The 20,086-nt window shown below is 44.2% G+C and overlaps 1 long non-coding RNA gene and 1 pseudogene across 1 annotated transcript; one reads left to right on the top strand and one right to left on the bottom strand.

Annotated features, from left to right (window-relative positions):
• Positions 1-1,539: 1,539 nt before the first annotated feature.
• On the bottom strand, positions 1,540-20,043 carry LOC147961909 (uncharacterized). The gene is made up of 8 exons (XR_015611539.1): positions 19,353-20,043; positions 16,656-16,791; positions 15,167-15,883; positions 14,533-14,602; positions 14,402-14,451; positions 13,733-13,835; positions 1,708-1,770; positions 1,540-1,597 (listed from the first exon to the last, which is right to left on the bottom strand). It is a non-coding gene; the product is annotated as an uncharacterized LOC147961909 (long non-coding RNA).
• Positions 9,352-9,947, top strand: LOC147961910 (uncharacterized; annotated as a pseudogene).
• Positions 20,044-20,086: the final 43 nt, after the last annotated feature.

The raw sequence follows: 20,086 nt of genomic DNA, 5'->3' as shown, positions 1-20,086 counted from the left end.
CAACCCATCAGCGGGTACTCTCAACATCCCGCCTTTTTACGGTCTTCTTTGTGCCATCGCAACAACTTGGCATGCTCTTTGTTTCTGAATAGACGTTTCAATCGTGGTATTATAGGAGCATATCACATCACCTTGGCAGGAACCCTCTTCCTGGGGCGCTCGCCCCCAACATCACCAGGGTCATCTCGTATGATCTTATACCGCAATGCACCGCATACCGGGCATGCATTCAAATTCTCGTACTCCTCACTGTGGTAGAGGATGTAGTCATTTGGGCATGTGTGTATCTTCTGCATCTCTAATCCTAGAGGGCAGAGAACCTTCTTTGCTTCGTATGTACTGTCAGGCAATTCATTATCCTTTGGAAGATTCTTCTTCATTATTTTCAGTAACTTTTCAAATCCCTTGTCAAATAAACCATTCTCTGCCTTCCATTGCAGAAAATCCAGTGTGGTACCGTGCTTTATATTGGCATCTTCGCAATTTGGGTACAACCATTTTTTTATCCTCTAATATGCGGTCGAAGTTCAACTTATCATTTTCCCTTTCGCATTCTCTCTGTGCATCAACAATGACCAGGCGAATATCATCAGCGGACACATCTGGTGCCTCTTGATCTTCAGCTTCTCCCATTGCAGTATCACCGTATTCAGGGAACATAGGATAGCTGTCATCATCCTCTTCTTCTTCATTGTCTTCCGTCATAACCCATCTTTCTCTGTGCTTGGTCCAACAATTATAGTGGGGCATGAAACCGGACTTAAGTAGGTGGAACTGAAGGGTTTTTGAGGAAATGTAATTCTTCGTATTCTCACAGACAGTACATGGACAATACATAAAACCATTCTGCCTATTCGCCTCAGCCACATCGATAAAAGTATGCAGGCCCGTAATGTACACGGAAGTGCATCGGTCACTGTACATCCATTGCCGGTTCATCTGCATTATATAATTAAGTATATCAAAAACCATTACAGAACATCATGAATAGAGAAATGACCAAGTTAATACAAGTTCATCATATTAAAACCAAAGTAGTAGTGATCAAATGTTATTACTGCAAAAATAAATACATAAAGTTCATACATAGTTCTCATAAAACAACATACAATTATCTGGAGCATCTAAAACATACATTGAAACTAATACAACTATGTAAAACATTTAAATGCAACAACAAATGCGATCAAAATCGCAACTAAGGTAACAATTGATCCAATAGCATAATGATACTAGGCCTCTTGATCAATGGCGTATTTTCTAATCTTTCTAATCTTCAAGCGCATTGCATCCATCCGAATCTTGTGTAGATCGACGACATAGGAAACATCCAACTCCAATTTCATCTTCTCTTCTTCAATTCTTTCCAGTTTTTATTTCAAATATTTTTTTCTTTTTCAACTAAATTTAACCTCTCGACAAGAGGGTCGGTTGGAATTTCCGGTTCACATACCTCCTAGATAAAAATATCTATGTCAAGTTGGTCAGCATAATTGTCATAAACACTAAATGAAACAAATAGCTATAAAAGATAGTATACCACATCTGAATCATAGACCGGACGAGAGCCGGCAGGGCGGATATCAAAACCATGGCACTATATAATAACAAACAATAATGCAAGTAAGAAAATTATACAAGTAGCTATCAAAATCATACAAGTAAGAATTTTTTTCTTCTAAAAAAAGATAAGAACAAGAGGGTCACCACGGTGGTGCCGGCGACGAGATCGACGCGGGTGATCGACGGGGACGGGGATGGGACGGAACCCTACACATGTGCAAACTAAGAAGTTAATTTGAGCTCACATTGCATCTAAATCAAATAAACTCCCACATATATACACTCCTCAACTAAAACCCACAAATCACTCTACTTCTAGAGCATGAAATTAATTAGCTAAACTAGCAATGAGAGATGAAAGGATGAAGTTGCTAACCTTTAAGAACACTTGGATAGTTGGTGCACTGCCAAATCTAGACAAATCTTTGGGAAAATGGAGCTTGGAGGAAGAACAAGGGAGAAGAAAGAGGAGAAAGCTTAAGTATGGCATGGGCATTTCATCGAACACCTCATGTGCATAGGAAGGGAGAACAAAATAGCACACATATATCCCACCTTCTACGACAAAAAAACAAAGGAGAGGGCGGGCAAGGGCTAGGATATATATAGGCAAAACTTTAGTCCTGGTTGGTTTCTAATACCAGGAATAAAGGCCTGCCCTTTAGTCCCGGTTCTAGACACCAACCGGGACTAAAGGGGTTGCGTCATGCGCGGCACCCTTTACTCCCGGTTGATGTCTGGAATCGGGACTAAAGGTCCCATTCGAACCGGGACTGATGTCTGTCGAGCCCCGGCCGGTGTCCTAGCCGCTCGAATCGGACTCACTATAACACAACAGACATTACGAGGCATTCTAAAATGCCTCTAAATGACACAGAAATGCCTTTACATGTTTTTAGGGGCGTTCCTCCAAAACGCTAGAAATAACACCGAAGGGAAAGGTTAATGATGGTGTATTCCAGTAACGCCTCCAAAGAGCCGACGATGCACAGCGTTCTTAAAAGTGCCTCGAAAGCTCCCACGTTTCAGAGTCGTTTTCGGTGCAAACCCTCATTCAAACCCAGTCTAGTCATGGTCGGGATTGCCCCGTCACATCAGGTACTTTTGAAGCCACTCTCTGGTCTACATATATGGTATAGAGTCTGGCCACTTAGCGTTCTTCGTGATAAGAGTTGGGCCAACGGCCCATCAAGTCAAATTGAACTTTAATTCAATCAGCCTGCGCGAAAGGTCGCCTAGCTACCATCCTTACAATGGCGCCTTACATGTTTTTATGGTGAGGCAAATCGGAGCTTGAGGTACAAAACATGGGATACCATGAAAAGGTTGAGGGGAGAAAGCACGCTACCGTGGCTCTGCATGGGCGATTTCAACGAGATACTTCGCCAGGAGGAGCAAATGGGCCCTAATCCAAGGGATAGCACTCAAATGGAGGGGTTTAGGGAGGCGGTGGATGTATGTGAGCTGGCGGACTTGGGCTATACCGGCTTAGACTGGACTTTTGAGAAGCGTGTTACAGGTGGCCAATTTTGTAGGGTCCGTTTGGACCGGGCGCTAGCTTCGGCAAGCTGGTCCAACATGTTCCCATTTGCAAGAGTGGAGCATTTAACAGCAGTTAAGAGTGATCATAGCCCTATTCTGCTGATGAATGAGATGGAAGCGGGGAATCAGCGCATCGCGGTGAAGAAGCCTTTTCGATATGAATGTGTCTGGGAAAGAGATGGTCGTTTCAAGGATGTGGTGGAAGCAGCATGGAATGGTGATGGCCCGGCCTCGTCGGTGTCGGATTTGGCCAACAAATTACAGTCAGTGGCCACTTCTTTTTCCAGTTGGGGACGTACTACTTTTGGATCGGTTCGGCAAGAGCAACGATCGCTTCGACAGAAACCTGCTATGCTGCGTGCGGATCCTTTGAGACTCGGACCTAGTGAGGAGGAACGCAAGGTCGAGGAGCGCATGGTGGAACTCGCGTACAGGGAGGAAATAATGGCGAGACAGCAGTCTCGTATCACATGGCTGTCCGAGGGTGATAGCAATACTAAGTTCTTTCAGAGGAAGGCAAGTGCTAGACGGGCCAAAAACAGCATCACCCAACTTGATCGTGCGGATGGAACCACTTGTACGGATCCGGCGGAACTGGTAAATATGGCTACAGAGTTTTACTCAAACCTCTATACGTCGGAAGGAACGATAGGTATGGAAGACGTGTTATCGCACATACCGATGAGGGTGGATGGTAATATGAATGCCCGCCTAAATGCCACTTATAGCAATAATGAGGTTAAAGAAGCTCTCTTTCAAATGTTTCCAACGAAGGCGCCAGGGCCGGACGGTTTCCCTGCACATTTTTTCAGAAGCATTGGGACTTATGTGGTGATGAAGTTACAAGGATAATCATTAGAGTGCTTGATGGTGTGGACTCACCGGAGGAGATAAATAACACGTTCATCATTTTAATTCCAAAGATAGCAAGTCCAAAAGTTCTAGGACAGTTTCGGCTGATAAGCCTTTGTAATGTGATCTACAAGATCGCTTCAAAGGTCTTAGCCAACAGGCTGAAGGTAATCCTCCCTAAGATCATTTCCGAAGAGCAGTCGGCTTTTGTCCCTGGTCGTCTCATCACAGATAACTTCATTACAGCCTATGAATGCCTACATTACATGAAGACTAGGAGGGTGAAGGGCAATAGGTTTCGTGCTCTAAAATTGGATATGATGAAAGCGTATGATCGCTTGGAGTGGTCGTATTTGAGAGCTGTAATGCTAAGGATGGGTTTTAGCCTCCGCTTCACTGAGACAGTAATGAGATGTGTGACGTCGTTTCTTTTTCGGTTATGTTTAATGGCAGGAGTCTGGATGGTTTCAAGCCTTCTCAGGGATTGTGCCAGGGCGATCCGAGCTCACCATATTTGTTCTTGTTGGCAGCTGAAGGACTTTCATGTTTACTAAAATCTGGTGCAGGAGTACGGGGGATCACAGTCGCACCAAATGCACCATCTGTTAATCATCTACTTTTTGCTGACGATAGCCTACTTTTCTTTGAAGCAAATGATGATACGGCCACACGTATTGATGAGCTACTGCGGATCTATTGTAACGCCTCCGGACAAAGGGTTAATATGGAGAAGTCATCTATCTTTTTCAGTAAAGGAGTACCCAACTCTGCTCGTGACTCCATCAAGAACATCCTCACTGTCCACAATGAATCTTTAACAGAGAAGTACCTGGGCCTGCCCTCGGATGTGGGGAGGGCCAAAGAGGGATCCTTTAAGTACTTGAAAGATAGAATTTGGAAGAAGGTGCAAGGGTGGATGGAGAAGTGTTTATCTGCCAGAGGGAAAGAGGTGCTAATAAAATCTGTAGCTCAATCTATTCCAACGTATTCTATGTCATGTTTCAAGCTGCCAAGGGGTTTGTGTGAGCATATCAACGGCTTGATCCGTAAGTTTTGGTGGGGAAGCAAGGATGGCCAACGGAAAATAGCGTGGGTTTCATGGAAAACAATGTCGAAACCAAAGTTCATGGGGGGATTGGGCTTTAGGGATGTGGAGCTGTTCAACCTAGCATTACTCGTGCGCCAAGCATGGAGACTACTACAGGATCCGGACTCGCTCAGCGCTCGAATTCTAAAAGCCAGGTACTATCCAGATTGCCACCTCTTGGATGCCACGTTGGGTGCAGGTCCGTCCCAGGTCTGGCGCTCCATACTAGAGAGAAGAGATTTGCTAGCGCAAGGACTCATCAAACGCATCGGCTCTGGATCACATACGTACATATGGCACGACAATTGGCTGCCAAGGGATTACAAGCTCAGGCCAATATGCTCACGGTCGGCCAACCCTCTAGTTCTGGTCTCGGAGCTGATTGATCCCACCACCAGGTCGTGGAACAAGCAGGTGCTAACGGAACACTTTATCGCTCCCGATGTTGAAGTTATTCAGAATATACCACTAAGTATTAGGGTGCAGGATGATTTTTGGGCCTGGCACTATGACAAGAAGGGTGTTTTTTCGGTTCGGTCGGCCTACAGTATGATTTCTACAGTCAAGGCTCAGAGGGAGGATTGGCTTGATCATCGGCCGGGACATTCAAACATTACAGCTGATAGGAAATCTTGGTCGCAGCTGTGGAATGTACGGGTTCCCTCCAAGATCAAAATTTTTGTATGGAGATTAGCGCATACCTCGATCCTGATGGGGCACGTGCGTCATGAGAGAAATATGGCAAATTCACCAGCATGCTTGATTTGCGGGGCAGATGAGGACACTTGGCGTCATTCTCTGTTAAGCTGCTGCATGGCGCGATGCGTTTGGGCTTTGGGTGATGAAGAGCTCCTAGAGCATGTGATATCAAACCAGACCACTGATGCCCGTCTTTGGCTGTTTTGGTTGTTCGAATCAACAAGCCAACGTGATGTAACTCGGGTTGTAGTGACAATGTGGGCAATTTGGTGGGCGCGCCGAAAAGCAATCCATGAGAATGAGTTCCAGAGCCCGTTGTCAACCATGAGTTTTATTAGGCGCTTCTTGGAGGACCTGGACATTGTTGAGTCCCAAAAGGAGCGACCGATGCATGTGCCTCCTGCTCCGAGAGCACGGGCATGGCTGCCGCCCGAGGGTGAAGCGGTGAAGTTCAACTGCGATGGAGCATTGTCAACCCTGGGCGAGAAGGGAGCAGCGGCTGTGGTTTGTCGAGACAAGTCGGGGAAATTTCTTGGAGCTTCAGCACTGGTCTTTGAAGGCTTGATCGACCCGGCAAGTTTGGAGGCGCACGCGTGTAGTGAAGCACTTGCCCTGGCCCGCGATCTGAATTTGCAGGATTTGGTGATTGCGTATGACTGTCTAGAGCTGGTTTCAAACATCAGCACACAATCTCTACCAGTGTATGCGCCTATTCTGCATGATATACACATTACCATGAACCTTTTCTCTTCAGTTGTCTTTCATTTTGAGCGTAGAGAAAATAATTTTGAGGCCCACTCGGTTGCAAAAGGAGCTGTGTCTCTGCCGGTGGGCCGCCATGTGTGGTTAGGGATCCTTCCAGATGTTGCTTGTATTCCGGATGTGATGAACTTTAAATAAATTCCCTAGTTACCTTCAAAAAAAGCTACCATCCTTGAGCCTATGCACATTTTCCTCCCTTTTAAGTAGGTTTGACTATTAGTCGGTAAGCGGTTGGGGATTAATTGATTGTAGCGTTAGCTCGCGCGCGAGAAAAAAGAACAAGTCGACTGCGGCATCAACTGGAAGACGTATACGTACTTAGCAAACAAAGTGTGTATTATTTTTAACCATCTGAACATGCATGCATGCCCCTCGACCGAAAGCATGCATCACCGGCCGCCCAAAGCTGGGATAAACGACGATGCGAACTGTCAATTCCCCACCAACAAAGAAAGGAAAATTCCCTCGCAATAGGAAAACGCCGCAGCCTCCCTCCGCTAGCCGATGCGCCTCGCTCTCGCGACCGCACGCCGCCGCCCCCGCATCTGATCCCCACCCTCGCCGCCACCTTTGCCGCTTCGCCCACCCATAGCCACCCCAGAGCTCCGCCGCTCGCTCGCCCCCATGCCCCACACCCTCAGATCTACGAGAATTCCGCTCAGGGAGGGGAGAGGATACTGGATGCCACTGTCGTTTGCCTACCAGGCATTCCTAGAGATGTTGCAGCCCCTCGATGCAGTCTCGCCGGAGGTCCTGAGGGAAACAAATGGGAGGAGATGGACGGAGCGGGCGGAGTAGATCCACGACGATGCCCTCTCCTGGACACTGTGTGTTCGGGAGTAGAGGGAAATGGAGGAGGAGGTGGAAGCGGGCTCAGATCCATTCTCAATTTCTCGTCGGCGGGCGCTGACGTACAAAGCGCACATGGACCAGGAGCTACTGAATCTGGCTCGGAGGATCTACTTCGAAGGCAATTTGGAGGAGAAACGCAGGAAGTTACACCCGTCAGAGCCGCCGATTGTGTTCGTCGACTAGGAGAAGCAAGAGGGGAAATCAGAGGATCCAGATCATGTTGCTCAATGTGAGTGCTTGACAGACCTGATGCCTACCAGGGTTCCACCGGAATCAGAACATGTGGATCCCCTGATGTACCTGTCGCCAACCGCAGCTACGGGTTGATAGCGATGCCGCTCGCCGGAGTCATGGGTGCGGTACCTGGGTCAACGGATTTCAGGCGCAGAAGCTTGAGGGGTGCATAGGGCTCTGCTGAAGAGGAGCATTTCGACCACCTAGCTGAAAACATTTGGAAGCAAACTTGCCCGGAGGAAATCCGGCCTCGCCAATGCAGCATCTCTTCTTACCACAAACACCATTCATGTGTTCATCGGGGTGAATGGAGTCTCAATGATTAGCATCTGAGGCGGCCATTGCATAGCTTGATCTCCACTGTGCTTGCTGCGCATGGAGAGCAGTTGGTTACTGTTGCAGTGGCTGCGCTTGGGCATGTTTATGGACCTGCCTTGTTGGTGATGCAGAGAGAAGGCGGGTTGAGCTTCGTGCAGAAATAGAGACGTGCCAAAAAAATCTTGCCCAAAAAGTAATGATGAAGGCGCCAACATGGAGGAGCTCCTGCCTTACTGCCATGGTGACTGGGCAAAGGAATTCCACAGGCAGCTCTGGGCCCTATATATAGAGACGGGTCGGCCAACCCTAATCTCACCTCCCCCTCCTTCCTCCTCCTCAAGTCCACCACCACCGCCACACAATCCACCATGGGAGATACCAGACGAGGGCACGGGAGAGGCAAGAACAAAGGAGGGCGTCGGGAGAGCATGGGGGTTTGACAGCAGAAGTGGTCCCCCCCCCTTCCTGGTCCACCACAAGGACAAGGCCCTGGAAGGTCTGCAGATGCCAACCCTGCCACGTCTGGGAGTCAGGTCAGTAATAGGTCTCAAAACAAGAACTCTCAAAAGAAGAAATAGGACCAGGCTGCTAAGGTTCCTCTAGTCTCAAACTCTGGCCTAATGTCTTACCTAGATGTAGTATGCTACAATTGTGGTGATCCTGGTCATCATGTGGACAAATGTGGGAAGCCAAAAAATTGTTTCATCTGTAAAATGGTCACTCACAAGGTTGACAACTGCCCTGTTAGGAAGAAACCCCATACCTCTGCTAGATATGTTGGCAGTGCTACCCCTGGTCTTGGGTTTTACCATGTAGATAAACCAGATGTCAATGCTCAACACCTAGGGGCTCTAAAGAATGTTGGTATTGTGTTTGTGGAATCTGGTGAAGTCACTAAACAAGAACTAGCTAGTGAATTTGCAGACATCTACAAGACAAACTGGCCATGGCCGATCAATGCTTAGATGAGTGGTCTTTCCTAGTAAAACTCCCCCCTAAGATTGATGTGGTTCAAGTAGCTGGTTACCCTTGTTTTGGTCTCAAAAAAAGATAATGTCATTGTCAATGTGGAAGTCTGGAAAGGCAATGTTGAGGCTGAAGATGAGCTCCAGGAGGTTTGGATCAAAATCAAGAAGATGAATCCTATGGTATGAATGGTCTATGTTGGACCAGATTACCTCCACCCTAGGGGTCCTAACTGATGTGGATTGGCAACACAACTTCAGGTCCTTTTATGAGATTGTTAGGGTGAAAATTGTCTGTAAAGACCCATCTAAAATTCCAGAAGAGATGATGTTTCGGATTCATGGCAAGATCTACAGGTTGCTTATTGAGGTTGAACCCCTCATATATACCTCCCACGGATCCAGTCACCTCCACCAACCCTTCTTCTGGCATCCAACCTTCCATGGAGGCAGAACATAGAGACTACACTTCTAAAGATGTTGGATCCAACAGAGGCTCTAGGACTGGGTCTGATCATGGTTCTGGGACTGGCTCTGGAATTACCAATCCCAGATCTCAGTCCATTGGCCACAATCACATGATTGGAGAAATTACCCCAACATCACTTTTGAAGTCACGGCTGCCAGATTCTCAATAATCGCGCAGGACCGGTAACTTGGAGAAAATACTTAATTTAGTCCAAGGAGATGCTATGGGATTCAACTTAATCAGAGAGATGGAGCTTGTGGATTATGATGATACAATTTCTGAAATGTAACCTGAAGAAATGCAGGAGGATCGGGTGTCCTCTGACATTGGGATAGTTACCAATGCTACCACCCCAGAAGAGCAATATGACACTGAATTCCCCAAGCTCCATCAACCCAAAAGCCAGAGTAAATGGGGCCCTATTCAAGCTTCCAGAATGAGCTCTAGTCTGGCTGGTGAGAAAAGAACTATTATTGAGAAAGCTCAACAATTCAAAGTGGTTCAAAACATGGAAGTCCCTAAAGATAACAGTAAGAAAGCCCCCTCAAAGGGCTCTGTCGGTGGCATCACGTCCCATCAAAGGGCTCTGCCGGTGGCATCCTGATGGGAGTGGACCTAGAAGTTTTTGAGTCATTTACTGGTCCCACCTAGGCTCTTATGTTAGTTGTCTAGTCAAGATCAAATCAGATGGCCTAATCTTTAGATTGATTACTGTTTATGGCTCTTCCTATGATGAAGGCAAGGAGGCCTTTATTTCTAAGCTCCACACTATCTTTGTGGATATAGATACCCCTACTCTTATTGGTGGGGAATTTAATCTGGTCAGGAGCTCTAATGACAAAAGTAATGGTGTGATCAATCATAAGTAGAGTGATAACTTCAATGCTTGGATTGAGATCTGGAGCCTTTTAGAAATTAAATTGTCTAGTAGGAAATTCACTTGGGCTAACAACCAGGTGGACCTAATTATGTCTACTATTGATAGAATTTTCTCTGACACTAGCTTAGATAGAATGTTTCCTCTGTCCCCTTACAAAGCCTTACCTAGATGTGGTAGTGATCACACACCTATCCTCTGGACTCTGGTGTGAACCAAACACCTAGGAAAAGTAGTTTTAAATTTGAGAAGTGGTGTCTCCCGAGGAAGGATTTCTCTGACCTGGTCAAGAAGATCTGGGCAGAACCCATAGGGGTTGCATCTCTCTTAGAAAACTGGCAGAGAAAAATTAGAAGATTCAGGAAAGCCACAAAAAAGGGTGGAGCTCTAATGAAGAAGCTAATCTTAGGAGATACAAAAGAATTCTTCTGCAAGATTGTGATGCTCTAGACATTTAATCAGAGACTTCTGATCTTTCTGGACCTGAGCTAACCAAAATGAATTTCATTCATGGTGAACTCAAGAAGATTTGGCTCAAAGAGGAGACCAAAGCTAAACAAAGGTCTAGAGATAGGGACATTAAAGAGGGAGATAGAAATATTGCATATTTCCTTGAAGTAGCTAATCAAAGGAGAAGGAAAACTCGTATCCACTCCTTAGATGGCCCCCATGGTCATGTTACTGATATAAAAGACATGCTGGGAATTGCTAGTGATTTCTATAAAAAACCTCTTCAAAAAGAAGGAATGTTCTAGGTTTAAGCTGAGTCCTGATTTTTTTTCTCTGAGGCAGAAAGAGATTCTGTAGAGGAGAATTCCTTGCTAGAAGCCCCTTTCTCTGAGGAAGAGATCAAATTAGGTGTCTTTGCATCTGCCCCAGATGGGGCACCAGGCCTTGATGGGATCCCTTCCCTGTTTTATCAGCACTTTTGGGAGCTCATTAAAGTAGACTTTGTGCCCTTGTTCCAGCTCTTCCATAAAGGAGAATTGGACATATATAGACTTAATTTTGCCATGCTCTCTCTCATTCCTAAAAAGCCGAGGCTACTTCTATGAAGAAGTTTAGGCCTATCAGCCTCATTAATTGTAGTTTTAAAATTTTCTCCAAGGTCCTCACCAATAGACTTTCTGTAGTGCTGCAAAGATTGATTGCTAGTAATCAATCTGATTGATTGCTAGTAATCAATCTGCTTCTCTCATAGGGAGATTCATCTTAGAAAGTGTGGTCACTACCCATGAAGTGTTGCACTCAGTTCATTCTGGTAAAGAGGAGGGCCTTGTCCTCAAATTAGATTATGAGAAAGCTTTTGATAAGGTGGATCTGAGCTTCTTGGTCAAATTACTTAAGCTTAGAGGGTTTAGGGATAGATGGACTCAATGGATTTATTAGCTTACTCATGGGGGATCAGTGGTGTTAAGCTGAATAATGTAGAAAGTGACTTCTTCCTTACTTGTAAAGGTCTGAGGCAGAGAGACCCCATCTCTCCTCTCCTATTCAACTTAGTAGTACATGTTCTTACCAATATGTTAGCCAAAGCTGCTACCCAGGGGCTAATTGAGGGGCTCTGCCCTGGAGTCTGCCTTGGGGGTATTATCTGCCTTCAGTATGCAGATGACACCATTCTGTTCCTTGATAAGAATCCTACACATGCTATGAACCTCAATATTGTCTTGACCTGCTTTGAACAGGTCTCTGGCATGAGGATTAACAACTCTAAAAGTGAACTCATCCCCATTAACATTGAGAGGCCTGAGTTTGAAGAGTATCTCTCCATACTTGATTGTAGTGGAGGGACATTTCCCATTAAATGCCTAGGGATCCCTCTACACCATGACAAATTAAGAAGAGGGGATATCCAACCTCTGCTGGATAAAATTCTTAAAATAATTGCTGGATGGGGAGGAAAGCTCGTATCCTATAAAGGCAGATTGGGCAGATTGGTTCTGATTCAGGCCTGCCTTGCCAGCATTCCTGTCTATCTTCTCTCCTTCTTCAAATTCCCTAAGTGGGCTATTCATATGGTCAACTCCCAAATGGCTAATTGTTTGTGGAATGACTTTGTATGACATAGAAAACTACATTTAGCTAACTGAGGGATGGTCTCTATGAAAAAAGATTTTGGGGGCCTTGGCATTCCCAACCTTCATGAAATCAATATCTTGCCGTGCGTAAGATTACTACCGACGCAGCGGAGAGGACCGCAGGCACCAGCTCTGTTGGAAAGACACATTTTTTCAATTTGGGATTCCATGAGCAAGCACGGGCTCTAAGGCAGACTTGGTTAAGCCAAGAACAGCGCACCAATGCGCTCATTAACAATGTCGTGCTTGAACCTTTTCCAAGATACGACGTGTTTCACACCCCTACAATTGCAAGTTTTCTCATTGTTGGAAATTATTTTGGTTATTTTGTTTGGCATTTACCTTTGTCTACCAAATGCAGTATATTCTCCCACTGGCACACGTGGATTCGGCATACGGTCTTTTAGCAGTGAAAATGGAAATGGAGAGGACTATCGTTATTGATTATTCAAACCAGGCTTTATTTCATTTTGAGGAGGACTTCCATGACACTGAACTTTAGAGGGAAGCCCTTTTAGTGAAGCAAGAATTGAGCTTTATCTTGCAACAGGAGGCCCCTGATAGGAACAACCAACTTCTGGAATGGCCCAAACAAGAGAATATTCATGTTTCACCTCGGCGGTACTGTTTTAAATTTGTCTTAGATATTAGTGTGTGTTATAATATAGCTATTACAATATTGTTTTTTTTGTGACAGCATGGACTCTGGATTCAAAGTTTTACAGGAGATGGCCCTACTGTATGAAACTATCGGGAATGACATGGTTCATAACATGCCTAGGACTGATGTAAGTGCATTTGTAATGAGGTTACAGCTTTCATATATTTGCTAAATATATCTTCTGACTTTTATATGCTTAATTTGAAGGATCCACAAAGTCTCAGGAAGCGACTAATGGTCCAGATCTTGATGGTCAGGGAGAATGAAGCAAAGGATAACATTCCAGATCAAGTTAGAGCATCGTTGAGATTTATTGGTGGCTAAGGAGGACTGCTGCATCGATAAATACCTAAAAATATTATCATGTTTAGTTGCTTGCTAGGTAATAATATGTTTGAATGCCCGTGCTGATAAGATTATCAGATGACATTTTCTGAAATATTTTTAAAGTTTAAAGAGTGTTTGATGGTGGCATCCACTAGCTATTTTGGTTGTTTATTTATCTTTAATTCTAGACCAGTTTGGACCAGGTTTGGTGCTCCAGGTGAACCGTAGTACTTTTGTGTTGTACCATGGCAGGTTCACAACATACCTAAAGTAGACCAGGTGATGTTTTCAAACATTCCGTGCCTCACATCATATACTACCTCGTATAGTATAACTCCATCCATACACGCACTATTACACTATACGAGGTTTTCTTCGTCAGTAATAATCACATTCCAGCTAGAGAGTAGCCAATAAACTAATGACAGTCATACAACATGTACCTTGCATATATTATTTTATTTTGAAGTTGTCCTTGATCTTCCTCTCTCGCTGTTGCCTTCAATTCCAGCTAGCGAATAAGCGCTGATTATATTTTGTGTGTTCCTGAATATAGTAACAAAAATGAGAGAGGAATGGTTTTTCTTATTGATCAGTACGTACAGTAAAAACCAAAACCACTTTAATAGTAGATATGTTACTGTGCACGTCGTGAATTCTCTATTGCGATACAACAAAGCAGCTAGCAGAGCAACCGGCAAAGCAGGAAGCATTGAACAACTGATAACAGCAAGCAATGAACAACTTAACATGAGCATCATCAAGAGCAGAGGATGGTGGGGTAGAAGGGGGGCTGTTTCCCGCCTAAAACTACTTCCCTGCCTGTCTGGCAAGCTCAAAGCGTCCAATCTGGATCAAGGCGCCAACCTGAACGCCTTAGCAACGCTTCTGACGACTTAAAGATTAAGTCGGACGCCTTACTCGGGTACCTAAGGCAAGCTGGACGCCTTGAGCTTGCAGGTCCTTACGGACGCCTTAAAAACAATACGATCCCTAACTATATATTTGCCAATAAGAACTACATATAAGTATCACGTCAATGCCTACTTATCAACATTAGCAATCAAAGAAAAGCAGTTGTCGTAAATCATAGTGTGATGGAACGTATTTACCTCATGTTCAATTATTACTGAAATCCAATGATCATGTTTGCATGCTTTGCCTACAAATTAAAGTGTAACTTAATCCTATTAGAATGATGTAATGGACTCACTTATCAAAATCGAGTTGATTATACTCTTACATGAGAAGGCTTCAAGGCTCCCCCAGATTGTACTTTCACCAAGTTTAGTTGATCAAGGAACACATTTGCACTGAAAACATACATTTGTACAGGGAAATCAAAGAGCCACCACAACACCGAAGTATATTCATAATAATTTTGATTAAAAAAAGACTGATATTCAACAGCCCGTGTGTTTGAACTTATAAATGTGCTTAACGCCATTGGTTTTTTAAAACAATGCGATCATACCATGATTGAGCTTAGCAATATTAATATTTCAAGTGAGGAAACCATCAAGCAATTTAGGGCAAACACTATAATTAGAGAATATAACTTATAAATTTTGGTTGGTTAATTTGATCCTAGCCAACCAAGACGACGATGCATTTTGCTTTGCGCGTCAAAGAGAAATTAACAAATCAAACAGTTAGTTTGTCTTACACAGTTTGTGCAAATATCATCAAGCTAAACATATGTCAGACCACTCACAATATCACAGACCCCCACACATATATAATCCCAGGCTTGCATGTCCGGTGCAGTGATTGTTCGACATAAATAAGAGTGCAGTAACCTACTACTACTAAGCTACCATACTAATCAAGTCAAATTTTGTTCAAGTTGCGTTCGTTTAGTCGTGTAGAGGATGTACCTGGCTGGTCAAAATCGCTGGAGTCTGCTTTGTCTGAGATTGGCTGCGGCAGTTCCACGCCCCCTAGTGACCTACGGCCGCTTGTACCCAGTCGATTTTGATTGTGCATACAACAAAATCAGAAGGCTGTTAATTGCCAACTTTCAGAAACAAAACATTTAAGATTATTTGTTTGTTAACTGAACTTTTATAGTACACATTGAACTAATTAAATACACATAAATTATATAGAAAGTTCATGTTTACCTTTTCAAACTGAACAATAATAAAAATAGAAACATTATTTAAATATACAAATAAGATATTTCATTGTTATATGGCATGCAATCAGTAACTTCTATGCCATGATCAGTTGTTTAGGAAATTAATACAACATTTTAGTATTTTAGTAAGTTCTGATTTCTGACATCTTTTCTAATTTATTATGAGGTGTGTGTCTGGTGAAAAAAGGAAAGATATCTGCACCATACATTAATATATATGGTAGAACTGGAAAGATATCTGCTACCCAGCCTTCCCCTTAATTGCCAACCTATATATGTTAACCTCCTATGCCATCCCTCATCCCCCTCCTTACTCTCCCTTCGCCCATCACATATACCAAAGGATCAAAATACCCAGACTTGGAGGACATATTCCGGAGGAGTACCTTCTGTAATCAAGGAGCACCAAGCAGGCGAGGTCCTCTAGGTATGAAAATTTCTGGATCTTTCTATTCTGTAAAAGGGTAACAGTTATTAGATTAGGATCATGCTTGGTCAGGCATACCATCAAATTCCAAAGAAATAACACCATTGGAGATAGTATCAGCCAATACAATTGATTTTAGATCTAATCAAGCAGTCCTATTGGGTGGGCTGGAACTGAATACAAACAGTTATTGCAGATATTATAGGCTAACAGTCTATTGTGGACATCGCATGTGTGGCATACACCTAACTTTTTAAGTTATGACCATAGTTGACTGCCTAATTTTTTAATGAATTCTCATTAATATATTTGAGCCAGAAAAACAAACAATTAACTTCTTAAGTGTTTCAACATGCCAGATAACAAACAAATATAACCATCTTCTGAAGATATATATCATCAGAGTCATAATTGTAAGTCATTACATTTAATAGAAATTGCATGATGACAAAATGTTTCGATGGAATAGTCTAAAACTATTCACAATGGATATGTAATACTTCAATACCAACTACATTCTCAAGATAGAGCAAGTAATACAATGAATATAACAAAAATATTCTAAACCACCTTCTGCCTGCCAAATGTAACAAATATTTAAACTTTCTATCGGCTCAGAAATCATAGCTTGCAGACCATCATGAATTAGAAACATGTCACCAAGTTTTGCTTGAATTATGAACATGTTCTAAGACACTACTGCTCGTAAGGTAAACAACATAGCTATAAGTCCATGTATAAAATAATAATAAATAGTTAAATTATATGAACAATATAGTAAAGAAAATCAAAAACTCACTTGCACATGATCTCTTGAACTGGCACCCTTCATAATCCTCCATCAAATCAAACCAGATAGGTATGATTGGCTCTCTAGAAGGCAGGAGCTTGTACTATTCTGTGAGACAATATTGTATGCCACTGTTTTTAAGTTTCTGAAAACAAGAAACTGATATTGCATAAGTATTTACTCGAGATCCAACAATATGGGAGATAGCCTTCGTGTATGGCATGTCATTATTCATTCGCTTATCTGAATGATGAGGAGAAGCACCAGATAGGATGTCAACGAAATGCAAGCTAGCTACAGGATACAAGTCTAAAGTTCAAACCAACATCCTTCCTCTAATTCCCGTGTATCGGAAAACAACACAATGGACATGGTAGGAAAGAATAACACAACCTGAATTAGAAGGCATAAAGGATATTGCTGATAGCATACTCCCGATCTAGTGGTTAATTTAGCATAACAAAGCAACACAATGGATGTGGTAGGAAAGAATACAACAACCTAAATTATAAGGCATAAAGGATCTCGCTGGCAGCGTCAAGTGGGCACAATGAAAACTGAATCTTCATAATTAGTGATTAAGGCCAAATCCTTAGAATACATTTGGCAGTGCTACTTACGCAAATAGTGGCAATTTTAATCTACCTGGCCCTGATGCCTACCTGAACTTCAACAAAGTATAATCAAGATTCCTGTTAAACTTAATTACGAACTATACCATATGAAAAGTGTAAGAGGAAGGAGACTAAGATTAATTGCCCATCTTGTAAATCCATGTAAATTTTGTTCAGTGTGTGTGTTCATATTATTTGGAAAAACCAATCAAGTAGATACAAGACAAGTTTAATGTTACAGGTTAATCAAAAGGTTACACATCCATTTTTCGACAAAATGAAGAGAAATTCCAATTGGCCAGCATGAAAACAGATTAAAGCATGCAGTGTTTGACAGCAAAGTACTGCAGAAACTATAGTATTGGAAACTGCGGTATTTTTGTCGATAAGTACTAGAAACCATAATTTTGACATATCAAAGTATTTTGTAGTATCGGGAATACTGTGAGAGTGTTTGGCTGGTGCATGTTTGCAACGATGTAAATTAGCTAGCTAGCCGTTTCATAGCAAAGGTGCAAACATGGACGATCTTAGCTGACCAGTTGTTGCAAACTGAACGGCCATGCATAAACAGACTCGGCCGCATGCTATGCATCAATGATAGAGGGCGCACAACGGCGCCACACAAAAGTGCGCGGTGTCGCTCTGGCTTGGCTGTGACTTGAACGACAGCGGCGAGCACGGTGCGCTGAGGCATGGGACGACGCTCTGGAGCAAGGCATGCACATCAAGCAGCAGCGAGCAAGGTGCGCTGAGGCATTGGACGACGCTCTGGAGCAAGGCATGTACAGCAAGCAGCGGCGAGCAAGGTGCGCTGAGGCATGGGGCGACGCTCTGGAGCAAGGCATGCACAGCAAGCAGCGGCGAGCAAGGCCGTGACATGGCAGCATGGCACACATACGATGTGGCTATGATCCCACACAACGGCTTGCGCAAACACATCCAGCAGTGCGTTGTGAGTTAGTGTTGCAGCCAACAGTGTGCGCGGTCATGTTATGAGCAATCTGGGCATGAGGTGGCCATGGGCCAACATGACGCACGGCGCGTGCGAGGAGAGGAGAACCGCAAGTGCCAGTAGGAAGTACACCATTATTCTTTCCATTGCCTTATCTTGGCTTGTCCCATGGCTGGCAATCTTCAGGGCGGCAGTGACGGCTTGGGAGCGAGGAAGGCGATAACGAACATGCTCGTTTTATTCGCGTGCTCTGTTTTTAAAAAAGAGGTCTGGGGTTCTTTTTTAATGCAGAGAAAATACCACGGTTTTGACAATACCACAGTATAAATACTTTAGTTTTTTGTGGTTGCCAAACAGCTCACGGTAAATTAAACCATGGTATTTTAAAAAATTGCAATATTCTTACAATACTAAGAAAAAACCGTGCTATCAAACGGGGATTAGTTATACCGATGTGGTGGATGATTGCATATGACCAAGACATGTAATAGAAGGGGAAGCGTTCTGTATAGAACACACATAACATTTTTAGTACTCCTATTCTATTACCATGACTTCCATCTAAATGTGCTCTTACATCCCAAATTGCACAATCAATTTGCATTGCACTAATAATAAAAATGTGCTTCAATTGTTTGACATAATATCCCTATTATTTAACCCATAAAAAATTATGACGCTACGGATCAATAGTGTTTCTGCCGTAGCAAGATTGTGATCAATAGTGTCATTTAATGGCAAAAATAGAGTAGCATCTCACAGGGATCCTTGCTCTCCTTACATGAACATGCACATAACCAGGTAAACTACAACACATGTCATGATTCAGAAGCAAATGCATCAGACCAAAAAATGTTTATAACCACTTAGCAAATGAATGGCATCACCTGGATGAATATAGTTTATTTCTTCTGACTTGGTGTTAAATGGACTACTTGCACTGTAAGTTAGACCTAGAGAGCACCATCTGATCATGCAAGGAGAAACCTTGTTGTTATCTGAAAACACGGGATTCACCGATACTTTTGGCAATGAACATGATGATAGTTTGAAGTATAGAGTATACAAGCATAGAACTCGCATGATGTTGTTGGGATTCATGTGAACGGGGGAGCGGGGAGGGGCCGTTTGTCTCACCTTTCCGCCGAAGTGGTGGGGGTTGCGGAAGACGACGGAGTAGTAGGCGATGTAGACCACAGGCTGCACCACCGTGACCCGACCTCTTGGTGGTGATTCTTGCCTGTGATGTAGACCACAGGCTGCACCACCTTGGCCGTGTCTTGGTCGTCGGGGAGCCGTCTTCGCCCTAGCCCTGCCTGTGATTTCATCTCATGGCGCCTCGATACATCAGCGAGCAGGAGATCAGTTCAGGGATGCAACAAAAGGAAAATTAGAGGAGGAAAGGGGTCGGATCTGCGTACCGGAGCTACTGGCGTTGTAGATCGATGCGCCCCGCTTCGGATCCACCGTCGAACTCCCCGGAGACCAACACCGCCGCGGATCCCAACGGAACGCGACCGGATCCAGCACCCGCGCCTGGGCGACGAAGCTCGATGCGTGCGTCCCCATCAGTCGCGCACGGCTCGCCGGAGACTGGTGCGGTGGTCGCGGCAATATGGCGTGGTGGTTGCGGGCTCGGCGACGCGCGCCGTGATGCGGCGGGGGGAGGTGACAGGGCGAGAGGTGGCGAGTGAGAATCATCGTGTGTGGTGAGTCGAGAGGAGAGGAGAGGGACTGATGTGGCGGGCGGAGTCGCGCGGCCGCCAGCTCGTGGACACACGCGGCGATGCGGCGGCGGAGGGGAAAGTGGGAAGATGAAGTGAGTGGAGGGGAGAGGAGCGAGTGGAATGGATAAGGTAAGTGGCGGGGTA

This window comes from Triticum urartu, chromosome 7A, assembly GCF_056163025.1.
Source record: "Triticum urartu cultivar PI428250 chromosome 7A, HENAU_Tu73, whole genome shotgun sequence".
Classification (NCBI taxonomy): domain Eukaryota; kingdom Viridiplantae; phylum Streptophyta; class Magnoliopsida; order Poales; family Poaceae; genus Triticum; species Triticum urartu.
The sequence above is the reverse complement of the archived record's forward strand: the minus strand, read 5'-3'. Positions and strand labels throughout refer to the sequence as shown.